Below are 6,135 nucleotides of genomic sequence, written 5' to 3'. Positions count from 1 at the left end.
TAATTAGTTCTGATGCAATTTCTGTGTTTCATCGTAAATAAGAAGGTCCAAGGGATACAGTAAACCTGTAGTGAAGCATCGGAATCTATAACTAGTGTCACAGGAATGGTTCATAACATAAACAGTAAGAAGAGTCAGTCTTCTTGTACTTAAGTTGGCATTGTGCAATTTCTATTTAATTCCGATGCAATATCTGTGTTTCATCGTCAATAAGAAGGTCCCAGGGATACAGTAAACCTGAAGTGAAGCATCGGTATTTATAACTAGTGTCACAGGAATGGTTCAAAACATAGTCAGTAAGACGAGTCAGTCTTCTTGAACCTAATTCGGCATTGTGCCTTTTGTATTTAATTCCGATGCAATTTCTGTGTTTCATCGTCATTAAGATGGTCAGAGGGATACAGTAAACCTGAAGTGAAGTATCGGAATCTATAACTACTGTCACAGGAATGGTTCAAAGCATAGTCAGTAAGAAGAGTCAGTCATCTTGTACTTAAGGCATCATTGTGCATTTTCTATTTAATTCTGATGCAATTTCTGTGTTTCATCGTCAATAAGAAGGTCCAAGGGATACAGTAAACCTGGAGTGTAGCATCGGAATCTATAACTAGTGTCACAGGAATGGTTCAATATATAGAATGTAAGAAGAGTCAGACTTCTTTTACTTAAGTCGGCATTGTGCTTTTTGTATTTAATTCCGATGCAATTTCTGTGTTTCATCGTCAATAAGATGGTCCAACGGATACAGTAAACCAGGAGTGAAGCATCGGAGTCTATAACTAGTGTCACAGGAATGGTTCAAAGCATGACAGTTGGAAGAGTCAGTCTTCTTGTACTTAATTCAGCATTGTGCCTTCTGTATTTAATTCCGATGCAATTTCTGTGTTTCATCGTCAATAAGAAGGTCAGAGGAATACAGTAAACCTGAAGTGAAACATCGGAATCTATTACTAGTGTCACAGGAATGGTTCAAAAAATAGTCAGTAAGAAGAGTCAGTCTTCTTGTACTTATGGCGGCATTGAGCCTTTTGTATTTAATTCCGATGCAATTTCTGTGTTTCATCGTCAATAAGAAGGTCCAAGGGATACAGTACACCTGAATTGAAGCATCGGAATCTATAACTAGTGTCACAGGAATGGTTCAAAACATAGACAGTAAGAAGAATCAGTCTTCTGGTACTTAAGTAGGGATTGTGCCATTTGTATTTTATTCCGATGCAATTTCTGTGTTTCATTGTCAATAAGAAGGTCCTAGGGATACAGTAAACCTGGAGTGAAGCATCGGAATCAATAACTAGTCTCACAGGGATGGTTCGAACATAGACAGTATGAAGAGTCAGTCTTCTTGTACTTAATTCGGCATTGTGCCTTTTGTATATAATTTTGATGCAATTTCTGTGTTTCATCGTCAATAAGAAGGTCAGAGGGATACAGTAAACCTGAAGTGAAGTACCGGAATCTATAACTAGAGTCACAGGCATAATTCAAAACATAGTCAGTAAGAAGAGTCAGTCTACTTGTACTTCTGTCGGCATTGTGCCTTTTGTATTTAATACCGATGTAATTTCTGTGTTTCATCGTCAATAAGAAGGTCCAAGGGCAACAGTAAACCTGAGGTGAAGCATCGGAATCTATAACTAGTGTCACAGGAATGGATCAAATCATAGTCAGTTAGAAGAGTCAGTCTTCTTGTACTTAAGTCACCATTGTGCATTTTCTATTTAGTTCTGATGCATTTTCTGTGTTTCATCGTAAATAAGAAGGTCCAAGGAATACAGTAAACCTGGAGTGAAGCATCGGAATCTATAACTAGTGTCACAGGAATGGTTCAAAACATAAACAGTAAGAAGAGTCAGTCTTCTTGTACTTAAGTTGGCATTGTGCCATTTCTATTTAATTCCGATGCAATATCTGTGTTTCATCGTCAATAAGAAGGTCCCAGGGATACAGTAAACCTGAAGTGAAGCATCGGTATTGATAACTAGTGTCACAGGAATGGTTCAAAACATAGTCAGTAAGAAGAGTCAGTCTTCTTGAACCTAATTCGGCATTGTGCCTTTTGCATTTAATTCCGATGCGATTTCTGTGTTTCATCGTCATTAAGATGGTCAGAGGGATACAGTAAACCTGAAGTGAAGTATCGGAATCTATAACTACTGTCACAGGAATGGTTCAAAACATAGTCAGTAAGAAGAGTCAGTCATCTTGTACTTAAGGCATCATTGTGCATTTTCTATTTAATTCTGATGCAATTTCTGTGTTTCATCGTCAATAAGAAGGTCCAAGGGATACAGTAAACCTGGAGTGTAGCATCGGAATCTATAACTAGTGTCACAGGAATGGTTCAATATATAGAATGTAAGAAGAGTCAGACTTCTTTTACTTAAGTCGGCATTGTGCTTTTTGTATTTAATTCCGATGCAATTTCTGTGTTTCATCGTCAATAAGATGGTCCAAGGGATACAGTAAACCAGGAGTGAAGCATCGGAGTCTATAACTAGTGTCACAGGAATGGTTCAAAGCATGACAGTTGGAAGAGTCAGTCTTCTTGTACTTAATTCAGCATTGTGCCTTCTGTATTTAATTCCGATGCAATTTCTGTGTTTCATCGTCAATAAGAAGGTCAGAGGAATACAGTAAACCTGAAGTGAAACATCGGAATCTATTACTAGTGTCACAGGATTGGTTCAAAACATTGACAGTAGGAAAAGTCAGTCTTCTTGTACTTACGTCGGCATTATGCATTTTGTATTTAATACCGAAGCAATTTCTGTGTTTCATCGTCATTAAGAAAGTCCAAGGGATACAGTAAACCTGGAGTGAAGCATCGGAATCTATATCTAGTGTCACAGGGACGGTTCAAAACATAGACCGTAAGATGAGTCAGTATTCTTGTACTTAAGTCGGCAATGTGCTTTTTGTATTTAATTCCGATGCAATTTCTGTGTTTCATCGTCACTAAGAATTACAGAGGGATACAGTAATCCTGAAGTTAAGCATCGGAATCTATAACTAGTGTCACAGGATTGCTTCAAAGCATAGTCAGTAAGAAGAGTCAGTCTTCTTGTAGTTAAGTCTGCATTGTGCCTTTTGTATTTCATTCCGATGCAATTTCTGTGTTTCATCGTCAATGAGTACGTCAGATGGATACAGTAAACCTGAAGTGAAGCATGGGAATCTATAACTAGTGTCACAGGAATGGTTCAAAAAATAGTCAGTAAGAAGAGTCAGTCTTCTTGTACTTAAGGCGGCATTGAGCCTTTTGTATTTAATTCGGATGCAATTTCTGTGTTTCATCGTCAATAAGAAGGTCCAAGGGATACAGTACACCTGAATTGAAGCATCGGAATCTATAACTAGTGTCACAGGAATGGTTCAAAACATAGACAGTAAGAAGAATCAGTCTTCTGGTACTTAAGTAGGGATTGTGCCATTTGTATTTTATTCCGATGCAATTTCTGTGTTTCATTGTCAATAAGAAGGTCCAAGGGATACAGTAAACCTGGAGTGAAGCATCGGAATCAATAACTAGTCTCACAGGGATGGTTCGAACATAGACAGTATGAAGAGTCAGTCTTCTTGTACTTAATTCGGCATTGTGCCTTGTGTATATAATTTTGATGCAATTTCTGTGTTTCATCGTCAATAAGAAGGTCAGAGGGATACAGTAAACCTGAAGTGAAGTACCGGAATCTATAACTAGAGTCACAGGCATAATTCAAAACATAGTCAGTAAGAAGAGTCAGTCTACTTGTACTTCTGTCGGCATTGTGCCTTTTGTATTTAATACCGATGTAATTTCTGTGTTTCATCGTCAATAAGAAAGTCCAAGGGCAACAGTAAACCTGAGGTGAAGCATCGGAATCTATAACTAGTGTCACAGGAATGGATCAAATCATAGTCAGTTAGAAGAGTCAGTCTTCTTGTACTTAAGTCACCATTGTGCATTTTCTATTTAGTTCTGATGCAATTTCTGTGTTTCATCGTAAATAAGAAGGTCCAAGGGATACAGTAAACCTGGAGTGAAGCATCGGAATCTATAACTAGTGTCACAGGAATGGTTCAAAACATAAACAGTAAGAAGAGTCAGTCTTCTTGTACTTAAGTTGGCATTGTGCCATTTCTATTGAAGTCCAATGCAATATCTGTGTTTCATCGTCAATAAGAAGGTCCAAGGGATACAGTAAACCTGAGGTGAAGCATCGGTATTTATAACTAGTGTCACAGGAATGGTTCAAAACATAGTCAGTAAGAAGAGTCAGTCTTCTTGTACTTAATTCGGCATCGTGCCTTTTGTATTTAATTCCGATACAATTTCTGTGTTTCATCGTCATTAAGATGGTCAGAGGGACACAGTAAACCTGAAGTGAAGTATCGGAATCTATAACTAGTGTCACAATAATGGTTCAAAACACAGTCAGTAAGAAGAGTCAGTCTTCTTGTACTTAAGTCGGCATTGTGCCTTTTGTATTTAATTCCGATGCAATTTCTGTGTTTCATCGTGGATAAGAAGGTCCAAGGGATACAGTAAACCTGGAGTGATGCATCGGAATCTATAACTAGTGTCACAGGGTGGTTCAAAACATAGACAGTAAGATGAGTCAGTATTCGTGTACTTAAGTCGGCATTGTGCCTTTTCTATTTAATTCCGATGCAATTTCTGTGTTTCATCGTCAATAAGAAGGTCCAAGGGATACAGTAAACCTGGAGTGAAGCATCGGAATCTATAACTAGTGTCACAGGAATGGTTCAATACATAGAATGTAAGAAGAGTCAGACTTCTTTTACTTAAGTCGGCATTGTGCTTTTTGTATATAATTCCGATGCAATTTCTGTGTTTCATCGTCAATAAGATGGTCCAAGGGATACAGTAAACCTGGAGTGAAGCATCGGAGTCTATAACTAGTGTCACAGGAATGGTTCAAAGCATGACAGTTGGAAGAGTTAGTCTTCTTGTACTTAATTCAGCATTGTGCCTTTTGTATTTTATTCCGATGCAATTTCTGTGTTTCATCGTCAATAAGAAGGTCAGAGGGATACAGTAAACCTGAAGTGAAACATCGGTATTGATAACTAGTGTCACAGGAATGGTTCAAAACATAGTCAGTAAGAAGAGTCAGTCTTCTTGAACCTAATTCGGCATTGTGCCTTTTGTATTTAATTCCGATGCAATTTCTGTGTTTCATCGTCATTAAGATGGTCAGAGGGATACAGTAAACCTGAAGTGAAGTATCGGAATCTATAACTAGTGTCACAGGCATAATTCAAAACATAGTCAGTAAGAAGAGTCAGTCTACTTGTACTTCTGTCGGCATTGTGCCTTTTGTATTTAATACCGATGTAATTTCTGTGTTTCATCGTCAATAAGAAGGTCCAAGGGCAACAGTAAACCTGAGGTGAAGCATCGGAATCTATAACTAGTGTCACAGGAATGGATCAAATCATAGTCAGCTAGAAGAGTCAGTCTTCTTGTACTTAAGTCACTATTGTGCATTTTCTAATTAGTTCTGATGCAATTTCTGTGTTTCATCGTAAATAAGAAGGTCCAATGGATACAGTAAAACTGTAGTGAAGCATCGGAATCTATAACTAGTGTCACAGGAATGGTTCATAACATAAACAGTAAGAAGAGTCAGTCTTCTTGTACTTAAGTTGGCATTGTGCAATTTCTATTTAATTCCGATGCAATATCTGTGTTTCATCGTCAATAAGAATGTCCCAGGGATACAGTAAACCTGAAGTGAAGCATCGGTATTTATAACTAGTGTTACAGGAATGGTTCGAAACATAGTCAGTAAGAAGAGTCAGTCTTCTTGAACCTAATTCGGCATTGTGCCTTTTGTATTTAATTCCGATGCAATTTCTGTGTTTCATCGTCATTAAGATGGTCAGAGGGATACAGTAAACCTGAAGTGAAGTATCGGAATCTATAACTACTGTCACAGGAATGGTTCAAAACATAGTCAGTAAGAAGAGTCAGTCATCTTGTACTTAAGGCATCATTGTGCATTTTCTATTTAATTCTGATGCAATTTCTGTGTTTCATCGTCAATAAGAAGGTCCAAGGGATACAGTAAACCTGGAGTGTAGCATCGGAATCTATAACTAGTGTCACAGGAATGGTTCAATATATAG

This window comes from Schistocerca serialis, unplaced genomic scaffold (assembly GCF_023864345.2).
Source record: "Schistocerca serialis cubense isolate TAMUIC-IGC-003099 unplaced genomic scaffold, iqSchSeri2.2 HiC_scaffold_1417, whole genome shotgun sequence".
In the NCBI taxonomy this organism is placed as follows: domain Eukaryota; kingdom Metazoa; phylum Arthropoda; class Insecta; order Orthoptera; family Acrididae; genus Schistocerca; species Schistocerca serialis.
This window is presented reverse-complemented; position numbering follows the sequence as displayed.